General features: G+C 41.2%; 1 protein-coding gene across 2 annotated transcripts in view; it reads right to left on the bottom strand.

The window, feature by feature from the left end:
* The window catches only part of LOC114657342 (adenylate kinase isoenzyme 1), a 250,686-nt gene that overhangs the window by 69,538 nt on the left and 155,552 nt on the right, over nucleotides 1-25,596 (bottom strand). The window contains exon 1 of one of the 2 annotated variants that reach the window (XM_028809115.2): nucleotides 13,723-13,883. The exons of the other annotated variant lie outside the window; for it this stretch is intronic. The gene's annotated coding sequence lies outside the window, so the exon portion shown is untranslated. Of the gene's footprint in view, nucleotides 1-13,722; nucleotides 13,884-25,596 lie in introns of those variants that run through there. 2 annotated transcript variants of the gene reach the window in all.

Raw genomic sequence — 25,596 nt, 5'->3', positions numbered from 1 at the left:
CCCTGCCCTTTATGAAGGATGCCCAAGGATCTTCTATGACCACAGAGAGTCAGGACCGCAGTTTTATGAGGTGCCATTTTGCCAACACAGTGTCCCCGTCACTGCATTGGGGCACGAGGTTCCATGTTCAGACCACAGGTTAAGCGCCCCCTGCTGGCCTCACCAACACCTCTTCCAGCAATAATTCAAGCTTTTCCTAGATGGACTTGCATCCATGTACTGGCCGGACCCCTGAACAGGCTTAGCTTCAAGTGGATAGCCTCTTCTATATGATAGATAGATGTGAAAGGCACTATATAATAGACAGATAGCTAGACAGATGTGAGAGGCAATATATCAGAAATAGACAGATGTGAAAGGCAATATAGATAGATAGATAGATGTGAAAGGCTCTATATAATAGATGTGAAAGGCACTATATAATAGACATAGCTAGACAGATGTGAAAGGCAATATAGATAGATATATAGATAGATGTGAAAGGCTCTATATAATAGACAGATGTGAAAGGCACTATATAATAGACATAGCTAGACAGATGTGAAAGGCAATATAGATAGATAGATAGATAGATGTGAAAGGCTCTATATAATAGACAGATAGATAGATAGATAGATAGATGTGAAAGGCACTATATAATACAGCGTTTCTCATCCTTTAATTATTTGCGACCCGAGTTTTCATAAGTGTTAATTGCGCCCCCCTAACATTTTTTTGAAAGGAGCCCACTAATACCAATTTGTTCTTTTTTAATTAATGATACATCATAGATGCATATTTTATTATACCTACTTAACTTTTATCAACATTTATCTAACTCTATATTTTTCTAGTATCAGAATGTAGTTTATGTTAATTTGTTTTGGTTTCAATAGATGAATTTTTCATATTTTCGATTGTTGTTGTCTTTTTTCACATCTTTGCGCCCCCCTTGGGGGGCCCGCCCCAGAGATTGAGAACCACTGATATAATAGATCAAGCAGTATATAAAGCTATTTCAATAAATAAATACATATATAGCTACATATGGCTGCTAGAAGGAAAACCCTCCAAAACACTGGGGGAACGTGTTTTATGACCACAGAGAGTCAGGGCCTTGGTTTTACGAGGTGCCATTTTGCCAATACAGTGTCACTGTCACTGCATTGGGATCCACATACAGACCACAGAATAAGCGCCCCCTGCTGGCCTCACCAACACCTCTTTCAGCAATAACTCGAGCTTTTCCTAGATGGTCTTGCATCCAAGTACTGGCCAGGACCCCCTGAACATGTTTAGCTACAGGTGGATGACCGCTTTTATTTTCATATCCTTTATTAATCCCTGAGGGGAATTTGTCTTTCTGCATGACCTTTGGGGGGGGTCAGAGCATTTTAAAACAAATTTCAAATCAAATTATACTACATATCCACTCACAATAAGGAGGTACAAAACACACGAGTCAGCCTAGGAAAACGAACAATCCAACAGAACAGGCCATATCTTACAAGCGTTGGTTTCACCACGCAAATACATTTTTCTTCCGAGATGCAGCTGGGATTTTGATATCAATTAAACAAATAACTGCCTTAAACTACGTCATTCTTTAATACTATTTCATATTTGACGTTTCATTACGTAATCTATCATGCTTAATAAAGTTTATCTAATCTAATCTGATGCATTATGAACTGTTGCTGTAAGAAAAAGTGGGCACTGCCTATTCTGCTAGACAGGTGAGGCACAGCCAGCCTGTTAAGAAAGCAGACTTAATAGGGATGTGAGCATCCAGCTGCGGCTTCCTGAACTAAGCGACTCAACTCCAGCTTGTACCAGGATCCTCCTTGGACTTCATCGGATCACAAAGGTGTAAATCAGAGGTGACCTGACAGCTCGCCAGAGGACTCTTTGCAGACTTCTTGAGCCTGAAGGTGCAAAATGGACTCAAGCAAGAATAAAGACCTATAGTTCAAGGGATGACAACTAGGATGGACAGAAGAACTCGCCTATTAGAAGACAGCGATTTTTGTCACTGGAGGGGACTTTAATCCAGTCAGGAGAAGGTTGAACCTTCCTTTAACACTTTCAAGGCGGGCGTCGACACAAAAAATTGAAGCCAAGAAAAAAAAAAAATCGCCCAGAATGTATTACCATATTTACGCGTGTATCACGCGCACATTTTTTCCCAAAAATTAGCATTAGAAAATCAGGTGCACGTCATATACGAGGAATTTTTTTCTGTAATTTTTACTTTTTCTTCTTGGGCTCTCTCTCTCTCTCTCAAAGAAAGAAAAACTTTCGTCATGCAACAAAAACAGAAGGGCATTTCGCGGAAAACGTGCCCATAATGCTTCCTATACAATCACAACGCACGTCGTACACGGGGCAAAACGGTTTTCGCAATTTTCTTTGTAAAAATTAGGGTGTGCGTCTTACATGAGGGCGCATGGTACACGAGTAAAAACGGTACACAGTTTTATCCATTCATTTTCTTTATAGCATGACATCAAATGCCGGCAGCCGCGCTCGTCAAAAGAAATCCAAAGATGTGTTGTGTATTGCCGATGACTCGGATTCTGCACTGTCAGATGAGGATTTTGAGCTTTAGAAGCAATGTGACAATGACAGTGCTGCTGAAAAAAAAACAACACATTTTGTTTTTTTACAATCTGGGTAATAAAAAGGAGCTTGATGAAACAAAAAAAATATAAAGCCTCCAAAACGTTAAAACCACATGTATACCATTCCACAAATGTGAAGAAGAAAAGAGAAGAGAGAATGGCATGTTAAGAGAAGCTTAAGGATTCTCACCAGGAAGAGGAAATATGACCTGAAACGCGGCCCCTAAAACCTAAGAAGTTATGAGCTGCTCTTCCTCGGAGAGCTGAATCCGACAAAACTCTTCTCTTTGTGAGCCTGAAGCGGACACTCAGTCTGTCAAACCAAGGTTGTGTGTCACTAATCTGACGAGGCTGAGAAGCAGCCAGGAGTTCAAGAAGGGAACTTCAGCATCTAAACTTTTTGGCCAGAATACGTGATATCATGCCTGTTTTCTCCCTATGAAGTGACGAAAAGACAAAAGCAGCAGCACAGCACTGACAAGGATCATGCACTCCAACACCCGGAGCATCTTCGACTTGAAACCTAAGCAACAACAAAGCAGCAACTTCACACGACTTTCGGACATCATCGATAAAGACTGGGTATTGTAAAACTGTTCATCTGTGCCGAGATAAAGTAGAACCAGTAAACAGCCAGCCTGTATGGCATACATTTGTTTGTCTAGTTGGTCTGCGTCCAGTCTTATATGTCAATAAATATATGCATTTAATCATACTTCTATAATCCTTGTGTTTATCAATAAATGATATTATTCTGTTCCTTATAATGAGAGGGTTTCAGTTACCTTGATACAAGTCTAAAGGCCGGAGACCACCTCCTACAACAGAGAAAGGCAAGGTGAACAAAGTAGGAGCCATACTGGATTAAGTACTGGCATTGCCAAACAGAAAACTGATACGTAATTAACCAACTGAAAATTTCTTTCAAAATTCTACATTGTATAATCGGTTACTGTATTGGTCTCTCAAGAACTGGTTACAAAATGTAAGATCAGAGAATGATATTACACAATCAAGCAATTCAGAATTTGAAGCTTTCCTCCTTCCCATTTATTAATAAATATACACACATCTCTATATATATTTCTCTCTCTCTATTATACATATAATATATAATATTGAGAGATATATATATATATATATATATATATATATATATATCTATAAAATCCAACATCTGTTTCTCTGTCTGTCTGCTTTTCAAGAAAGAACTACTTAACAGATTTAGATCTGTTTTTTTTCTATAATTTGCTTGAACATTCCGGTTGATTTTGAGACTTCTCTCATCTCGCCAAGTATTACAGTTCGCTTGTGGTACCGATTTATTTGTGTGAATCCAAGAGTGACGGAGCATGGCTTAGGGGTGGGGAGCGGGGCGGGGCCTTCCTCACTCACGTGCCAGCCTCCATTCGAGTCGCTCTACCGGTTGGCACGTGTTTGAGTGCACCTCGCCTCCGCTTAGCTAGTGAAACCTGTTTGTTCAGCAGACATCATCATCTAGAGAATGTTAAGGAGTAACGTTTTGATGTTTTTGAGAGAGAGAGAGATCAGAGCTATGTGTGTTTTAGAGGGTAGCTGCTGATTACCGGAGATATCATGGCCACGTGCTCTTCTCCCCACGCGGGGGACGCTCTCCCGTCAGAGCTGAACACGATCAGATACAGTGCCAGCGCTTGACAATGGAGTGTACCTACCTTCTGTTTGGCCAGAGATACCTTGCCAGCTTTTGACATTTTTGGCAACGAGATAACAGCTACATTCTCGCTTCTGATAGCAAAACCAAAATTATTGTATATCAAGAAGCCCTCAGATGCCAAAGCTACCAATATACATTCTTCTCAATTCAAATTACATTTTTTTTTTTATTGATTTTTAAAGTTTCTCCTGTTTCTCTACTACGTGGGCAGAGCCGTGAGGGGACAGCTAGTTTTTAATAAATTAATTTTACATTTTTAGCTGAGGACATCTGTTGTGGTCAATTTTTAAAAACAGGAGACACCCTGCTTGTGCTGCTGATCTCAGACCCTGGGAACTATAAAGCCAATTTTTATTTTTTTTTGATATAAATGATTAATCCCAAAAAGAAAACTTTTCGCATGACCTTCTGGATATCCGAGTGCAGGGTCAACCATTGTACAGTAGGCAACCCCGGAGGAATTTTTCAGGCTAAGGGCCTTGCTCCAGTAGGCAGTGACAGGATTTGAACAGACCACCTCCCAGACACCAGCACAGACCCTCCACCACTCCGATGGTCACTTTAAGACCTACAAACCTCATATTTCATATTCAATTTTTATGCTTGCTTTAACAATATACTTTACTGTAAAGGCAGAATTATTCCACACTTATTATAATATCCTTTAACACACATACACATTTACACTTTTGAAACCTAATTCAATTCAGACTTGTGGGGGCCCACGAACCCATCCTGGCAGGACTGAAAGTAAGGCAGGAATCTTAAGGCCCTCTGAGGTGTAGGACAGCAGCACAAACTAATGCATCACCACGCTAGTGCGTAGTAAATAAATCAAGAGTATCATGGTGGAACATTGTGATTATTCCATAAGCACTGAAATCTTATGTAATACTGTAATAAGCTTTTGGTAAGAAGTTCCATTGCTCGATTTATTTATTTACCTTGTAGATCACCTACACTACACATTAAGTGCTGCCAGTAAAATGATGAGGGCAGCGGAGGGACAACTGAGATCACCTGTCGTGGTGTCTTTTTAAAAACGGGAGACAACTGGTTTGTGTCACCGACCTCAGACCCTCAGACTATAACAACTGGCCACCGTTTGTTTTTTTTTTCCATTATTTATAGTAATAGCAAGACTCAACCTGGGAAAACTAGAAATGTGTTCCAAGAACGGTACAACTAAATTAGGGAACTATGGGAAACGTAATATGATACGGTGCTATGGCAATTAAGACTAAACTGCTTTTTTAATTTAAAACACCTTAAGATAAAGTTGCTTTTGGGTATTTTCTTCTTTGTTTAATCATTTCCATAGTTGCCAGTTTGCAGAAAACTTCCTAATATTTGTCTTCAATTATAATAAAAAAATACAACTTGCCCTTAACTATACAATACAGTGCGAGTCAAAATTATGCTAACATTTGAATGGCAGAAACAATTTATTCAGAAAACATACTTCATATGTGCAAGATGATTTAGAGGAATGTCTCAAACCTGTTTGCCATCAAGTTCAATACACAAAAACCAATGAGCAACAGTAGCATTTAAAGCCCGGACACAAATTTCGCGTGTAATAGGTAATATCACAGTCCGTATTCTGTTCTTCATGTCATTGATATCACAAACTTTCCTGCTATAAACACGTGCTCCTTCACCATACCCCATAATCAGAAATCACAGGGTGTCAAATCAAGTGAGTGTGAAGGCCATGCCAATGGTCCACCATGACCTATCCATCGACCTTGGAAAGGTGTGGTCAAGATGAAAAGAATCCATTAGTGTTAACATAATTTGGACTCACCCTGTAATAAATCTTTGCTGTTAGGTATGTGTTAATTTATCTGAATTTAGAAATCTATACCTATAAGACCCTGCTTCTCAAATAATAAAAAAAAAAAAAAAAATACAACTTGACCTGCAATGATCATCTTTGCTATCAGGTGTGCGTTATTAGTATTTAGAAATCTACACCTATAACCATAGCAACCCAAAGATGGCAATGACATGGGTACCTCCTAACATCAAACAACCAAAAGGATGCTGGCAGAACTCTTGGAGAAGAACGATGGTAGGAGGCCTGAAGGTGCTGAACATCAGTTGGGACGAAGGTGAGACCTTTACCAAAGACCAGAAATGTTGGGAGGGCGCGTGTTGGCCGATATGCTACGTAGCAGGGGAGGATCTAAGTCTAAATCTAAGTATGTCAAAGTAATACCCATAAGACCATGCTTATGAAATAATAACAAAAAAATACAACCTGACCGACAATAACAACCTTTGCTATTAGGTATGGGTTAATCTATCTGTAATTAGAAATCTATACCCATAAGGCAAAGCTTCTCAATAACAAAACATACAACTTGACCTGCAATAATGATCTTTGCTATTAGGTATGCGTTATTTGTATTTAGAAATCTACACCCATAACCATCGCATATCAAAAACGGCAATGACAAGGGTACCTCATCAAAAGGACGACCACGGAACACTTGGAGAAGAACAATGGCAGGAGACCCGAAGGTGCTGAACAACAGTTGGGATGAAGCCAGGACCTTAACCAAAGACCAGAAATGTTGAGGAGGACACGTGTTGCCTGATATGCTATGTAGCAAAGGAGGATCCAAGTCTAAATCTAAGCATGTCGAAGTAATACCCATAAGACCATGCTTATGAAATAATTAAAAAAAAAAAAAAAATGCAACTTGACCTACAACAACCTTTGCTATTAGGTATGGGTTAATCTATCTGTAGTTAGAAATCTATACCCATAAGACCCAGATTCTCAATAACAAAACATACAACTTGACTTACAATAATAATCTTTGATACCCATAAGACCCAGCAGCGCATTGCCGCGCCCACCTCATGACAAACCAACTCGGTATCCCACAGATTAGGACCCGAGTGCAGCCATGCGACGGGTGACACCTCAGCACCACACTAGCTGAGATGGAATGGACCAGTGGGAGGTTTTCTTATGGTGGCTGGAGTGCCAATTCTGCCACCAACCCCCAAGTTTTCCCAGCAGGTTGGAGGGCCTGCATGTAGGGCTGGATGAAGATTAACATCATACCCAGGACAGATAAGACCACGCCTATAAAATATAAAAATGCAACTTGACCTAATAATGATAACTTTTGCTATTAGGTATGGGTTAATCTATCTGTAGTTGGAAATCTATACCTATAAGACCCTGCTTCTTAATAATAAAACATACAACTTGACCTGCACTAATCCTCTTTGCTATTAGGTATGTGGTATGTGGTTGTCACACATGTTTTTCATCAGACATCTCCTCATGGCCTCTGCTGAAGTATGTAATAACCCAACGGGGTGTTGTGGGGGGGGGGGGGGGGGGGGGGGGTGGATGCCATCGCTAACATCATCTTCTCGTTCTCTCCCCACCCTGTGAGGGCACCTGACTCCACCCATTCCGGGGTACCCCATCTCCATAAGAACCCCGGAAGGAGACATCATTTTGTCAAGAGCAACCCACCAGACCAAACGGACCACCAATCCATGGTAAGAAGCCAAGCTTTACTTCTATACTTGGAAGCTGACAGACAAGGGCAATAACTCCTAAGGAGAATTTTCTTTTGTTTGATTTTGTTGATGCCCCATATTTTCTTCCGGCAGACTGTCATTCCTGCACCTGGCCACAATGCATTTAAAAATTTGCATCCATTAGAGCAGGGGTCTCCAACTCCAGTCCTGGAGGACCACTGTGGCTACAGGTTTTTATTCTAACCCTTTGTTTAATGAGTTACCTGTTTTTACTGCTAATTAACTTCTTTTGAATTCATTTTAATTGACTTTCTCTTGAAGACTCAGACCCCTTAATTGTTTCTTTTTCCTTACTTAGCAGCCAAACAAACAATAATGAGATGCAAAATGAGCCAAAACAACTGGTGTCCATCATACAATATCTGAAAATAAAGAAAGATGAAGGTCTCAGGAATGTTGATTTGCTCAGGTCCTCAAAACATTTTCACTGTGCTGTTAGAAAAGAGAAAATCCACAATTTTGGACATGTCTGCTATGGCACAATGAGAGCAGCAACAAACCATAGAATTAAAGAACGGGTTTAATGAACAACAAGACTTGGTGCCTGATTGAGCAACTGGTTGGAGTTTGAGGCCCTGACTTAGTTGCTATTCTGTTGGCTCACTCACTTCACATTTCATTTCTCTTTAAGGAAAGAAATGAAGTCATTCAGAGAAACGATGAAGAAATTCTGGGAAACAAATCAATTAAAATGAATTCAAAGAAGTTGATTAGCAGCAAAAACCAGTCACTAATTAAGAAAAGGGTTAGAATGAAAACTTACAGCCACCGCAGTCCTCCAGGTCCTGAGTTTGAAGTCCCTGCATTAGAGCATGCTTATAAAAATGATAAAAATAAAAAAATACCACTGGACCTGCAATTATAATCTTTGCTGTTTTTCAGAAATCTATACCCATAAGACCATGCTTATAAAATAATAAGCAAAATTACAATTTGATCTACATGAATAATCTTTGCTATTGGCTATGTGTTAAGTTACGTGTATTTAGATATCAATACCCATTAGGCAAGGACTCTCACAAAGTGTCATTAAACTAACTAACCACACCAAAAAACACAAATCAGGAGGAAAATACAAATATTTTGCTTGCTATACCAAATAAATAATAAAACAAACCAGAAAAAAACATTTCCTTAGGCTGTTTTATGTTGAATGATGTACTTGCCTGGCCTGAACTTCTCAAAATTATTTTTCTTAAAAGTGGTTTCCCCTTTTTCAAAACTGAATGCAACAGCAAAGGTTGCTTCTGCTTTTGCGGGATGCAGATTTTAATCAGGCTATTAGGACGTCCGTGTAAAGGCAGCTTGGGTAAGAACAAGTCTGTTGAATGTTGTGTGCAAAATGTACTTAAAAATAATTAAAGAGAGAGTAACAATTAGCTTAAAATGATTTTGAACACTGAAAACACATGGGGTGGCACGGTGGCACAGTGGTAGCAATGCTGCCTCACAGTACAGAGTCCCGGGGTCGTCCCTGCTTAGAGTCTGCATGTTTTCCCAATGTGCCCGCCAGTTTGCTCCCATAGTCCAACGACGGGTCTGTTAGGTGCACTGGTGATGTTAAACTGACAATGGACTGGCACCCCATCTGGGGTTTGTTCCTGCCTTGTACCCTTATACTAGCTGGGATGTGCTCCACCACACCTGGTTTGAATTAAGTGGGTTATAAAATAACATCACATGACTGAAAAAGCACAGCCTCCCCTAAATGGAGCCAACAGCAGCACGAGTCATTCGGCTCAACACGGCCTGGGAACACGCAGTGTTTTTTTGTAAGCATGTGGTTGAAAAGTGTGCTTCTTCACAAAATTTGCTTGGGATGATGTAAACATAACGACCTGAAAATGACTTGTTCAAACAAAAATGAATCATTGGAGTAATTTAAATTTAGCAATGTACTGGTAAAACAGACGGGCGGCATGGTGGCGCAGTGGGTAGCGCTGCTGCCTCGCAGTTGGGAGATCTGGGGACCTGGGTTCGATTCCCGGGTCCTCCCTGCATGGAGTTTGCATGTTCTCCCCGTGCCTGCGTGGGTTTCCTCCGGGCGCTCCGGTTTCCTCCCACAGTCCAAAGACATGCAGGTTAGGTGGATTGGTGATTCTAAATTGGCCCTAGTGTGTGCTTGGTGTGTGGGTGTGTTTGTGTGTGTCCTGCGGTGGGTTGGCACCCTGCCCAGGATTGTTTCCTGCCTTGTGCCCTGTGTTGGCTGGGATTGGCTCCAGCAGACCCCCGTGACCCTGTGTTTGGATTCAGCGGGTTGGAAAATGGATGGATGGATGGTAAAACAGACCCAAATTTAAGATACAAACTACAGGGTGAGGCAGAAAGGACGGACGTTTTTTTACAAAATCATCCATCCATCCATTTTCCAACCCGCTGAACACATGGTCACGGGGGTCTGCTGGAGCCAATCCCAGCCAACACAGGGCACAAGGCAGGAACCAATCCCGGGCAGGGTGTTTTACAAAATCACAAAATTGTTAATTTTTTCTTATAAAGAAATTTATTGAAAGATTTGAGTTCATATTGAAATGGCATTTGACAAAATCAAGTGTGGAAAACAACATCTCCCATGTGGTGTCTGTTATCACCGACGCATTTCTGAAGGCGTTCATGGAAGTTGGCCTCCACTCTTTTCAACATCGCTCTGTCGATTTGGGCGACTTCCACGCGAATGGCTTCCTTCAGTTCCTCCAATGTATGGGGCTTCTGCTCATATACATGTGCCTTGAGGTGACCCCACAAGAAAATATCGCACATGGATAAGTCAGGGGACAGAGGAGGCCAATGAATGTCACCAAACCTGGAAATGAGGTGACCAGGGAAGAGAGGGAGAATAACATCTAATTGATGCTTTAGCTGTGTGGGCTGTCGCCCCATCCTGTTGAAACCACACACGCCGGATGGGAGTGCGTTTTCGTCGTAATTCAGGTAAAAAGAAGTTCTTTATCATCTCGATATAGCTCTCTGAACGACTGTTGAGGCCAAGTTCAAAAGAATGCTTCCGAGCAGATCAACTAGTCGTACGCTTTCCACATTTTCAGGGGTACGTGCCGTTCGTGTAGCCCCCGGCAGTCTTTTGTTCATTAGTGTACCTCGTGTACGAAGTGCTTTAACCCAACGTAGAATAGTGTTACGAGCGGGAACAGCTTTATTTCTGTGGATATTGAAATGGCAATGAAACTCGCGCTGAACTGCGGTAATAGATTTGTCAAGAACAACCAAACAGTCGTACACAAAAACACGATGTTCTATCGTCCACGGCTCCATGGCTTCAACTAAAAAGAAAATAAAAAAATGCTAAGACTTGGCGAACCGAACGCCACCTACCGCACATCTGTCACTCCACCTAGTGGCGAGTTCTAGCCATTTCAAAGACGTCCGTTCTTTCTGCCTCACCCTGTACAACTTCATACTGTTGTCCCCGTGGCCATAATCTGCACAATGGGATCCTCCAGGAAGACACCTTTCTCTGCTCTACTTGGTCTATTGGCCCAGCTGTCCAATGATTTTCAATATTCGGAATACCTACTAATTCAGGTATCTAATCAGGTAAATATGTTTGATTAGAACGTAAAGGTCTGGGTGACATTGTGTGGATTTGATGGGAAGGGCTGAAATACAGGAAGCAATTCGGAGTTGAGAGTAACTTGAGCTCTGCGCTTGCTAATTACCTTATCTAGCCAAGAACTGATCCTCTCGAGATCAAATTCTACTGTCATGAGCTCTCTGGGACACACACTGGGGCTCGGGCTTGGATCAAGCTCTGCGCTGAATGAAATGTGCTGCTCGTTCCTGAATGCTCAGCTCTCGGACTGCAGCGTAAATTAAAAACTTTAGCTGCACCACAACTGCTCTGCTAATTCATATTAGATCTGAAAAACTGCCAAAAGATGAATTATTACCCAAACTGTAATGTCTGCGTTACTGTGCATACGCTTATATTCTAATTGTACAAACAGATGTTATTACAAATACAATAATAATGAATAAAACAGCACTACAAAAGTTATTACTTCAACAAATGCAGCTATTAATATTGCTCCGATTATAAAAATATTATAACAATGAAAAAAATCTGCACTACAAAGTTACAGGATACTCCAGCAAATGCAGCTATTATTATTGCCGATTATAAATATTTAATAATGAATAAACCAGCACTACAAAGTTATTACTTACTCCAACAAATGCAGCTATTAACATTGCCAGTTATAAATATTCTATAATAATAAAACAGCAATGCAAAGTTATTATTTACTCCAACAAATGAAAGTATTATCATTACTGATTATAAATATGCTATAATAATAAATAAACCAGCATTACAAAGTTATTATTTACTCTAAATGCAGCTATTATTATTGCTGATTATAAATATACTACAATAAGGAATAAATCAGCACTACTAAGTTATGATGTATTCCAACAAATGCAGCTATTATTATTATTGATCTGAAAATTATAAATAATTGATAAGCTAGCACCACAAAGTTATTATTCATTCCAACAAAACGCAAGTTTTATTATTGCTGATTATAAATATACCACAATGAATAAATCAACAATAAAGTTATTACTTACTCCAATAAAATGCAGCTAGGAGTATTATTGCTCCTAATATAAATATACTATAATAATGAATAAACAAGCATTACAAAGTTACTATTAACTACAGTAAATGCAGCCATTTTTCTTATTGCTCTGATTAGAAATGCATTATAATAATGAATAAAAGTGCATTACAATATTAATTCCAAATGCAGCTATTATTATTGCCGATTATAATAATGAATACATCTGCACCACAGTTATTATTTATTCCAATACAAGTGTTATTGTTGCGGATTATAAATATGCTACAATAATGAATAGATCAGCAGTACTAGGTTATTATTTATTCCAACAAATGCAGCTATTATTATTGCTGATTATAATAATGAATACATCTGCACCACAGTTATTATTTATTCCAATACAAGTGTTATTGTTGCGGATTATAAATATGCTACAATAATGAATAGATCAGCAGTACTAGGTTATTATTTATTCCAACAAATGCAGCTATTATTATTATTGATCTGATTATAAATAATTAATATAAACTAGCACCACAAAGTTATTATTTATTCCAACAAACGCAAGTGTTATTATTGCCGATTATAAATATATACTATAATAATGAATAAATCAGCAGTAAAGTTATTACTTACTCCAACAAATTCAGCTATTAATATTGCCGATTATAAACATGCTATAATAATAATAAATGAAGCAGCATTACAAAGTTATTACTTACTCCAACAAATGCAGCTATTAATATTGCCGATTATAAATATACTACAATAATAAATGAAGCAGCACTACAAAGTTATTACTTACTCCAACAAATGCAGCTATTATTATTGCTCCGATTATAAATATACCGTAATAATGAATAAAACAGCAGTACAAAGTTATAATTACTCCAATAAAAGCAGAAACAACTTGGGGAAACACCTCTGGAATGTTATCAAACATCCCAACTTCACCCTTGTGCTAGAAGCTGCTTCATGCAGGATGCACAAAATTGCAGACGAGCTTTTGCGTTGCTCAGACATGACTGTCATCCACAAGTTGCAACGCGTTTTCCATCCAAACAATTCATTCCCTGCTCTGCTCTTCATTTTCCTGCACTGAACGGCCTAATGCTCTGTATAAATTACCAAGCCCAAGAATGATTCGATTCCGATCGCCCACCCCTAATCCTCCACTTAGTAGTCCTAACACCTGTCTAAAAAGAGATAACTTCGCGTGGTTCTATGTGTTAATGCAGTCATTTTTTTTAAAAGGAAGCCCCGTATCTTGAGTACTGACCTCTGAGAGATGCAAGCGTTGCTGCCCGACTCTTTTCCTCCTTCGCTCCCTGCTGCGGCTGCTGCACAAGCCCCTTGTGTTCTTCCCCTTTGCTTTTTATAGCGAGCGAGCTTAAGCCCGTTGCATTGTGGGAGTGGCGCTGGAGACGCGAAGCTGTCCTTGACAGACAGCGGAGGCAGGCGGGTGTGCGCTTATTCTGCATCTGAATGACTCGCAGCAGGAGTGTGGGTGGTGTTCGGGGGGGCAGGGAGATACTTGGAGCTTGTCACACTCTCCATTCCTGTTTGGCGCTGCCACTGTCACATGCGATATGGGTACAACATTTCCATGAAATACAGAAGTTATGAAATCATTTTTGCTTGGCTTCCCTCCCACATCACAAATTTATATAAATAAAAAAAACACATTAAACTATCAAATCAAAAGCAAATGAGGTGCTACGACTTTACTTTTTTCTTACTGTGTAACAATTACGGCCATGTTTATGAACCATTGAGCATTTCATCAAACGTCACAGGGAAATTTTGCAGATGACATTTAAAACGGCTAATATAATGAAATCCATGAATATTCAACAATTCTAAGGAGAAGAAGGACTGCTATTGAAGTTTCTCTGTATGTCTTGGGAACTGGTCCTCCTCCTCCTACTCCTCCACACCCCTCACTTGTGGGATTCCCCCAAGGGACCATTTTGGGTTTCATGTTATTCTCATTGTACATGAAAACTACAAATATACTGTATGTAAAAAAATGTGGTACAGTGCCATCCAGGATGGTTGGGATAAAGACACATTTTCCCCTTGAGTTCTACGCAGTTTAAAATCACAAACCAAACAATTCAGACATGATTAAGGGGCACATTGCAGACTTTCATTGAAAGAGACATTTCGGTCACCCCCCTGCATTTCAGGGCACCATAATGTTGAGGACACAGCAATGGCAGGTCTGTTCCTCTTCTTCACCTTTCGTCTGCTCCTCTTAAGGGTCCATATGTTTCCATATTTTGCTGTCCTCGTCATCTTGCTCTGTGACACACACCACTGGCATGTCCTCTCTCATCACATCTATTAAAGCCATTGTCATATTTAACCCTTTGTCTCATATCCCTCACATGCAATGACTGCTTAAAGTCAGCGATTCACAGACATCACCAGGAGCTGAGGGTCTTCTCTGGTGATGTTCTGCCAAGACTCCAACGCAGCCATCTTCAGCTCCTGCTTGTTTTGGGGTCTTGTTCACTTAAGTTCTTTCTTCAGCATTTGGAAGGTCTGCTGAATTGGGTGACTGGCTTGGCCATTTAAGAATTTTCTATATTTTAGTGTGTGTGTCCTCAGCAGTCTGTTTGGCCCATTATCTTGTTGTAGGATGAAGTGCCGTCCTCTGAGTTTGGAGGCCTTTACTGGAACTTGAGCAGATCAGATGTTTCTATACACCTCAGAATTCATTGTGCCACTGCTGTCAATAAGAGAAGTGTGCCAGTCAAGACCTGCGTCCCAAGCCATAACACCCCCAGCACCACCATGTTTAACAGATGAGGTGGTCTGCTTTGCAGTTCCTTGTCGTCTCCACACTTTGCTCTCACCATCACTCTGATGAGGTTCATCTTTGTCTCATCTCTCCACAAGACCTTCATCCAGAATTCTGCAGGTTCATTGAAGTCCTTTGTCACAAACTGCCATCTGGCCATCCTGTTTTTGTGGTCTCCATCTTGCAGTGTGGCCTCTGTATTTCTGCTCTTGAAGTCGTCTCTGACACACACACATCAGCCCCCTGAAGACTGTGTATGATCTGTCAGACAGGTGTTTGGGGCTTTTTCTTGACCATAGTGAGGATTCTTCTGTCATCAGCAGTGGTTGTCTTCCTTGGCTTACCAGTCGCTTTGTGATTACTGAGCCCACCAGTGTGTTCTTTCTTCTTCATGATATTCCAGACAGTTGATTTTGGTCATCCTAAGGTCTTACTGATGTCTCTGATGGTTGTATTCTTGATTTTTCAGCCTCATGATGGCTTCTTTGACTTTCACTGGCACAGCTCTTGTCCTCATGTTGAACAATGGCAGCTGCAGACTCCAATGGGGAGAAGCAAACTGAGGTGTCTTATGAAGCCATGAAACCCACCTGAGGAATCACAAACACCTGTGACACCAATTGTCACAAGCATTATGGTGCCCTGAAATGGGGGGGACCACGTAGAAAAAGTGGGGGGACCAAAATATCTGCAAATCCCCTTAAATGAAAGTCTGCAGTGTGCACTTGAATCACAAGTCTGATTTGCTTTATTTGTCATTTTAAACTGGGGAGCAGCGGGGCAAATCATGGAAAAATGTGTCTTTGTGTCCCAAACGTGATGGAGGACACTGTGTTTTAATGTGCAGTACTTTGATCAGCACTGGGCTTTTAAATATGCTTTATAAATACACTAAACTACAGAATAAATTTCCCCATGGGATTATTAACGTTTAATTTAATCTAAAGAAGCTCTGACAAATGCTTTTCATGTTTTTACATTCTTGAATATGAAGTATAGGGAAAGTATTGGAATCGTCCAAAAATGTAACCTTGAAATTTTGATGAATCTCCATGTTTTAGTCCATCCTGAGTCTGAAAATACCATATATGAAATTATGTCGGCGTGCGTGTGTGTGTGTGTGTTGTGATAAGTAGCCCGGACACAGACAGACAGACACCCTCTTAAAGTTCACCACACGTTTATTTTCCATACTACAGTAATCCCTCCTCCATCGCGGGGGTTGCGTTCCAGAGCCACCCGCGAAATAAGAAAATCCACGAAGTAGAAACCATATGTTTATATGGTTATTTTTATATTGTCATGCTTGGGTCACAGATTTGCACAGAAACACAGGAGGTTGTAGAGAGACAGGAACGTTATTCAAACACTACAAACAAACATTTGTCTCTTTTCCAAAAGTTTAAACTGTGCTCCATGACAAGACAGAGATGACAGTTCAGTCTCACAATTAAAAGAATGCAAACATATCTTCCTCTTCAAAGGAGTGCGCGTCAGGAGCACAGAATGTCACATAGATAGAGAAAACAATCTCTAGCAAACAAATCAATAGGGCTGTTTGGCTTTTAAGTATGCGAAGCACCGCGGCACAAAGCTGTTGAAGGCGGCAGCTCACACCCCCTCCGTCAGGAGCAGAGAAAGAGAGAGAGATAGAGATAGAGAGACAGAGTTTGTTTTTCAGTCAAAAATCAATACGTGCCCTTCGAGCTTTTAAGTATGCGAAGCACCGTGCAGCATGTCGTTTCAGGAAGCAGCTGCACAAAAGATAGCAACGTGAAGATAATCTTTCAGCATTTTTAGACGAGCGTCCGTATCGTCTAGGTGTGCGAACAGCCCCCCTGCTCAATCCCCCTACGTCAGGATCACAGATAGTCAGCGCAAGAGAGAGAGAAAGAAAAGTAAGTTGGGTAGCTTCTCAGCCATCTGCCAATAGCGTCCCTTGTATGAAATCAACTGGGCAAACCAACTGAGGAAGCATGTACCAGAAATTAAAAGACCCATTGTCCGCAGAAATCCGCGAACCAGCAAAAAATCCGCGATATATATTTAAATATGCTTACATATAAAATCCGCGATGGAGTGAAGCCGCGAAAGGCGAAGCGCGATATAGCGAGGGATCACTGTATTTACAAGTCCCAATGCACAAACCCAGTACCTCCAGCACCAATCTCCCCAAACTCCAGGCTCTCATTCAGTCTAGCCTACTCTCCTGCCTCCAAACTTTGTCCACTCCTCACCCGACTCCAGTTCCCCTTTGCAGGGAGGCGGCCCCTTTTATAAGTACCCGGATGGGCTCCAGGTGATCCCCGACACTCCCTAGACACTCCCCTGTGTGGCGGAAGTGCCGGCTGTGTTCCCGGAAGCCCTCTGGGTGTTCCCAGTCTTCTTCCCCCCAGCACTTCCTGGTGTGGCGGAAGTGTTGGGGTTCCGGGTCCTTCAGGCATGGGGGCGCCCCCTGGCGGAGACCACGGGCCCCTACAGGGTTGGGCTTCCAAAGGAACCAGGGCGGTCGCCCCCTCGTGGTCTGGAGGAGGCATGAGCCCTCCTCCTGTCTTCCTGGGCGTCCCGGCTGGGTGCCACCCCCAGCTGCGTGCCACAGTGTGCAAACATGATAACTTGAGTGCGCTTTCACTTAGTTCAACCAAATTTTGCATACAAGTATCAGGTACAAAAATGTAGATTTCTATCAATTTTTGGGCTATTTCAGCTAACCGGAAGTGGTGCTTTACCATTTATTCGTTTGATTTATTCAACATTACTTTTATAATAATTGTTCAATATAAACTGCTCAAAAAAATGAAAGGACCACATCAGATCTCAATGGGAAAAACAATCCTGCTGGCCATCTCTACTGATAAGGACTGATATGGTGATGTGTGAGGAACGAGAGGATGGAAATGAAAATGATCAACCAACAGAGGGACACCCCGAAAATCAAAGGGAACAAAATGATGGGGCAGACAGGCGAATCCATTTGGCCGAAATGTCATTGCAGCAACTTCAACTTGTACTCAGTAGTTTGTAAAATGCCTGACAACATCCTAATGAGACGATGGATGGGGTCCTGGGGGATCTCCTCCCAGATGTGGACCAGGGCATCACTGAGCTCCTGGACAGGTTGCGGTGTTGGATGGACCCAAACATAATGTCCCACCCAGAGTTGTTCTATTGGATTGAGGTCAGGCAAGTGAGCGTGGGGGTGGTGGGGGAGGCAGTCAATGGGATCAGTTCCTTCATCCTCATCACCACATGAGGAGACCGGGCATTATCATGCACCAGGAGGAACCAGCATAGGGTCTGATGATGGGTCCAAGGATATTATCCCGATACCTAATGGCAGCTCTGTGGTGCCATTGTCTAGCTTGTAGAGGTCTGTGCGTCCTTCCATGGATATGCCTCCCCAGACAATCACTGACCCACCACCAAACTGGTCATGCTGAACGATGTTACAGGCAGCATAACATTCTCCATGGCTTCTCCAGACCCTAACACGTCTATCACACGTGCTCAGGGTGAAACTGCCCTCATCTGTGAAAATCACAGAGTGACAGTGGTGGATCTGCCAATTCTGGTCTTCTATGGCAAATGCCAGTCAAGCTCCACGGTGCCCACTAGAGGATGTCAGGGCCTCAGGCCACCCTCATGAAGTCTGTTTCTGATTATCTGGTCAGAGACATTCACACCAGTGGCCTGCCTGCTGGAGGTCATTTTGTAGTCTGTGACAGTGCTCATCCTGTACCTCGTTGCCCAAAGGAGCAGATACCAGTGGGTCCTGCTGATGGGTTAAGGACCTTCTACGAGGGGCCCTGTCCAGCTCTCCTAGAGTAACTGCCTGTCTGTCTCCTGGAATCTCCTCCATGCCCTTGAGACTGTGCTGGGAGACACCGCAAACCTTCTGGCTATGGCACGTGGTATTGATGTGCCATCCTATCTGTGCCAGCTCTGTAGGGTCCAGGTATGGCCTCATGGTTACCAGTAGTGACACTGACCGTAGCCAAATGCAAAACAAGTGACAAAACAGATGTGACAAAAGAGACAAAACCATTCATTCCTGTTTTGGGGGTCGCCTCATTGGTGCCCCTCTAGTGCACCAAAGCAGCTGAAACTGATGAACAAGCCCCTCTGCTACTCAACTGACCAGATCAGTAGCCCAGAAGTGTCACTGACTTGATGCTATACTCTCATTAAAAAGAGGTCCTTTCAGTTTTATGAGCACTATATTATTAATTTGATTTGCTGTTTATGGTTCTTTAATGTACATAACATCAAAATATAATCCTTGTCTTGTGGTTTACTCCTCAAATATCCGTCCCCATATCTGAGTATATGAGAAAGTCCAGGGGAGACCACTCCCGATTTTTTTTAATAAGATACTGCATATTTCAGCATTAGCTTAACATAAAGGATACGTGTAATAAATGAAAAACTCCTTTCTAAATTGTTTCAAAAACCTTTAGCTGTAAGACATCTTATTAAGTCAAATACTTGAAAAAGCCAAACGGGAAAAGAATACCCTAAATGGAAACATAGGAGCCTAAAACACGCAGTGATAAACAGAGGGTCCAGTTGCTCTCCAGTGTGGGCAGACAGAGCCCCCTGAGAGCAGAGTTATGCTCTGCCACTGAGATGGCTGCCCGGGAAAGAAACTTTTATCCAGTAATTAGAATAGCACCACTTGGGGGGGGGGGGGGGGACACTTTTAACACAATCCCCATCAACAGGTGGCAGCAGATGACTTCTTAGCTGGAACAGGTGGGACCCCACTGACCAAAAAAAGACGACAGACAGGCAGGCAGGCAGGAGTCAGCTTAGTCAATCTGGTCCTTTAAGGACATGACAGCACTGAGATGTGCAATGATCTATGGTGTCGTTGCCAAATGACACCATGACCTGGGTGTCACAAGCCACGTCCCCGACGCTGGCTGCTCCTGGATGAGAAGCCCTGGGTGACATTTAGGAGCAGTTGGCGGTTAGAAAGAAATTTTGCCAAGGGGAGGTAAAAGAGCAGGGTCAGGGTCTCAGTGGCAGGTGACAGAAAACTAAAGGGCTGGTGGTGGGAGAGCTGGAAGTAAGTGGATTATTAGGGAAATGTCCTGCTTTCTTGTTTCTTGTCACCATATACTCATCTCTCCCTTGTGTGTTTCAAATAATAAACACCCCACTTGAATTCTCTGTAGATTCCGGAATAGCTGGGGTCGAGGTGAGGTGACATTCTCCTTCCACTAAGGACACATTTACAATGAAACAGCAGAGGCTGGCAAGAAGAGTGATGAATCAATGACTACTACTGTATATGAAGGACAGCACATACACACCATATACACATGTAAGTATGAGTGGTCTACTGACGCGTGTGCCAAGTTACAGAAAAAGACATACGATTAACCATTTAAATACAGAGTCAACTATTCAGAATATCACCACAGCGGTTTTAAAAATGTTGTCACTGGTCTGCAAAGGGGGAAAAAAAAAAGTTTTCTTTGCTCCTGTCAACTGTTTGGAGTTCTGTTACTACACGTGAGTGTCCTGAATCCAAATCTGGTGACAGAAATGCTCTATCACATCCAACTGTAGAGATATGAGGATTTTTAAAGCAATCAGAAGGTTGCCAGTTCACATTCCATAATCGCCAGAAGTGACTGTACTCCATTGGACCCTTGAGCAAGACCCCCAACCTGCAACTGCTTCGCCCTGCGTATGATGTTAACCTGCAGGCAGGTCCTTCAATTTACAGGGAAAACTCAGGGGTAGGTGGAAGGATTGGCACTCCAGCCAACGTAAAAAAAAAACCAAACAAACTCCTGTTTAGTGTGGTGCTGAGGTGTCACCTGCTGCACAGTTAAACTCGGGTCCTAATCTGGGATCCTGAGGTGGGGTGTCGTGTTTCCTGAAGTTTCCCTGTGGAATGACCAACATGATGTCTGCTGACTTTGACTCAGCAAGAATCGGCTTCTCACTAAGAAACTGGTTAGAGTTTAAAACCCTGACTGAGCTGGTCGTCTGTTGGTTCATTTTACATCTCATTTCTATTTGGCTATCACTTAATGAAGAAAAGAATCAATCAGAGGACTGATGTCTTAAAAACACAGCAATTAACATGAAGGGAAAAGGAGTTAATTAGCAGTGAAAACTGGTCACTGATTAGGAAAAGGGTTCAAATGAAAAGCTGCAGTCTCCAAGATCGGAGTTGGACACCCCTGGTGTAGTGTCACATACGTGCGTGTGGGGGACAACTTAAGAGCTCATTGAAAGGTACTTCCATCCCGAGCCAGGGGATGGCACTGTTGCCTAATTCTTCTCCTTCTTTCTCTTCAACAGATCTTACAATCGGCAATGATGTCACTTCTTGTCACCCAGATAGATAGATAGATAGATAGATATGAAAGGCACTATATAATATAGATAGATACATATGAAAGGCACTATATGATTGATAGATAAATGTGAAAGGACCTATATAATATATATAGATATGAAAGGCACTATATTACAGATAGATATGAAAGGCACTATATAATATAGATAGATAGATATGAAAGGCACTATATGATTGATAGATAAATGTGAAAGGAACTATATAATGTATATAGATAAGAAAGGCACTGTATTACAGATAGATATGAAAGGCACTATATAATAGATAGATATGAAAGGCACTATATGATAGATAAATGTGAAAGGAACTATATAATATATATAGATAAGAAAGGCACTATATTACAGATAGATATGAAAGGCACTATATAATATAGATAGATATGAAAGGCACTATATAAATTATATAAATAAAAAAGGCACTATATTACAGATAGATAGATATGAAAGGCACTATATAATATAGATAGATACATATGAAAGGCACTATATAATTGATAGATAAATGTGAAAGGAACTATATAATATATATAGATAAGAAAGGCACTATATTACAGATAGATATGAAAGGCACTATATAATATAGATAGATATGAAAGGCACTATATAATATAGATAGATATGAAAGGCACTATATGATTGATAGATAAATGTGAAAGGAACTATATAATGTATATAGATAGATAAGAAAGGCACTATATTACAGATATATAATATAGATAGATATGAAAGGCACTATATAATTTAGATAGATATGAAAGGCACTATATGATAGATAGATAAATGTGAAAGGAACTATATAATATATATAGATAAGAAAGGCACTATATTACAGATAGATATGAAAGGCAATATATAATATAGATAGATATGAAAGGCACTATATAAATTATATAAATAAAAAAGGCACTATATTACAGATAGATAGATATGAAAGGCACTATATAATATAAATAGATACATATGAACGGCACTATATGATAGACAGATAAATGTGAAAGGGACTATATCTCTCTAATATAAAAAAAAAATCCTGTGGGAGGGAATGAATAGGAGACGATACGTGATTTTCACGTTAAGATGACAGAAGACAAATAAAAGACCCGCGAGACGAAAGAGAATGGCCACTGAGCGTCTCGCGGGGAAACAGAACATGAGATTCTTGCAAGACACGCCCTACTTACAAGCAAGCAACAGAGCACAGCCAGCAAAAAAAAAAAAATCAGTAGTGTTAAGGCACGCAGCACACACAGATACAGGGGTCTCAGTGCATATAAAGGACAATACGTTATAAATGAAACGTTGACGACTAAAAGATCGCATTAGCGCAAACAAAAGGAAATTAATCATCAGGACCAGGTGTAATTGAAAAAATAGCAGGACAAAGCGAGGTCAGAAATAAAAGGCAAAGAGCAGAAAAAATCTTTTTGCCTTCGTATCATTCAATGCACAAAACATAGATTTACACAATAATGGAACATACGCTATGAGAATCTGTGGTCCCGCAACACTTAAAGCAATGACAAGTTTAATTTCAAAGAAAACACAATTCGGTCAGGTGTATATTTATGATCACGGAGAAGCAATCACAACGTGAGCAGCAGAGACACGAAGGTGAATATTGGGAAGGTGCTGTGTTTAAATAAATATCTTTTATTTGAACTCAAAAGTGTGCTGGGCATTGCTGTGTCTGAGTTTTGGAACCCACTACCACCCCCCGGTGGTTATACACAGTATATCTCTATCTATCTATCTATCTATATAGTGTATATATATATATATATTAATATAATTCTGCTTATGTATAGTAGAAACTGTGGATCTGTTTTGCAAAACTGAACTGATTCAGTGTGTGCACCCCCTCTTTGTGTTGTTCCTGCCTGATTGTTGGGAGAGGCTTCAGCTGCCCCTCTATTCTTTCCTAGATAAGTGGTGTAGGACAAAATGGGCACTGCCCAGTCTGCTAGGTTTTCGTGGCACACCAGGCCTGTTAAGAAGGCTGTTTTAACAGGGATGCAGAAATCCAGCTGTGTTTTCCCAAACTAAGTGACTGAACTCCAGCTTGTCCCAGGATCTGCCTGGACTTCATCTGATAATAAAAGTGTAAATCAGAGGGGAGCTGACATCTTTCCACAGACCCCTCTGCAGACTTCTTGAGAACTGAAGGCGCAAAATGAACTCAAGCAAGGACACAGATCTAAAATGAAAGGGATAACAACTACAATGGACAGAAGAGCTCACCTATTAGAAGACACTGATCTTTGTAACTGGAAATGACTTAAATCCAGTCAGGAGAAGATTCAACCTTCCTTTAAAACCACATGCACCCCATCACTCAAAGTAGTGAGAAGAAGCAAAGAGAGGAGAGAATGGCAAGTTAAGAGAAGTTTGCATATGCTGGATTTATGTTTAAGTGTCTGTTGATGGCGTTCTATATGCAAACTTAAGAAGAACATATTCATAATAAACAAAACTTTACACCCAATACCCCCCACTCCTGATCACACTGACTTAGCCACCTCCCTGATCCCGTAATTTTTTTTGCTATATATTGCCTTTGATTCTTGTAAGTCTAAGCATTATCCTCTATGAAGACCCTTGGCAGAAGTTAAAAGCTCAGAAATAAAAACTACTTTATGATACATGATTCATTTTTTCTCCCTTTGTGGATCTCCAACTGCATATATTATATATATATATATATATATATATATATATATATATATATATATATATAATATATATATATCCTCTTTAATAAAATCCCTGTGTGCGTCCAGGTGTCCATGTGTGTATCTTCTGGTGAAGTGCGCATGCGCGGGGCACGGTGCGGTGTGTGATATTACTGTCAGAGAAAGTTAGAGGCGTTTTACGGAAATACAAACCAGTATTACTGCGAGAGGAAATTAAAGGTACACAATACAGTGACGCATATTACAGCCACATACAAGCCAGTATTACTGTCAGAGGAGATTAAAGGCATATTACCGACGCGCACGCCTGTATTACCGCCAGAGAAAATTAAAGGTATATTACGGACGTGCAAGACAGTATTACTGTCACAGAAAATTAAAGACACACAATACACGGCGGCAGCCCACGAAGAACGGTCAGCTCAGCAAGTAAACATCAACAAAAGAAAGGCTGAAAGAAAGAAAAATACGACCAACAAAAAGAATGAGGTCAAAGTCCCTTGCCATTTAATATAGACTGTTCCTACTAATGTTTATGCACTACTGGAAAACATCTTGCATCACCCCAGTCCCAAAGGTATCACGTCCTAGTGAGCTGAATGACTTTCGGCCTGTTGCTCTGACATCACATGTGATGAAGACCATGGAGAGGCTGCTGCTTCACCACCTTAGGCCTCAGGTTCAACACGCCCTCGACCCTCTGCAGTTTGCATACCAGGAGAAGGTGGGAGTGGAGGATGCCATCATCTATATGCTACAATGATCCCTCTCTCACTTGGACAGAGGCAGTGGTGCAGTAAGAATTATGTTTCTAGACTTCTCTAGCGCCTTCAACACAATCCAACCTCTGCTCCTTAGGGACAAGCTGACAGAGATGGGATTAGATTCATACCTAGTGGCATGGATCGTGGACTATCTTAAAGACAGACCTCAGTATGTGCGTCTTGGGAACTGCACGTCTGACATTGTGGTCAGCAACACAGGAGCACCACAGGGGACTGTACTTTCTCCGGTCCTGTTTAGCCTATATACATCAGACTTCCAATGCAACTCTGAGTCCTGCCATGTGCAAAAGTTCGCTGATGACACTGCTATCGTGGGCTGCATCAGGAATGGGCAGGAGGAGGAGTATAGGAACCTAATCAAGGACTTTGTTAAATGGTGCAAACCACCTACACCTGAACACCAGCAAAACCAAGGAGCTGGTGGTGGATTTTAGGAGGACCAGGCCTCTCATGGACCCTGTGATCATCAGAGGTGACTGTGTGCAGAGGGTGCA

The sequence above is a fragment of the Erpetoichthys calabaricus genome, chromosome 9, assembly GCF_900747795.2.
Source record: "Erpetoichthys calabaricus chromosome 9, fErpCal1.3, whole genome shotgun sequence".
Lineage (NCBI taxonomy): Eukaryota > Metazoa > Chordata > Cladistia > Polypteriformes > Polypteridae > Erpetoichthys > Erpetoichthys calabaricus.
This window is presented reverse-complemented; position numbering and strand designations above follow the sequence as displayed.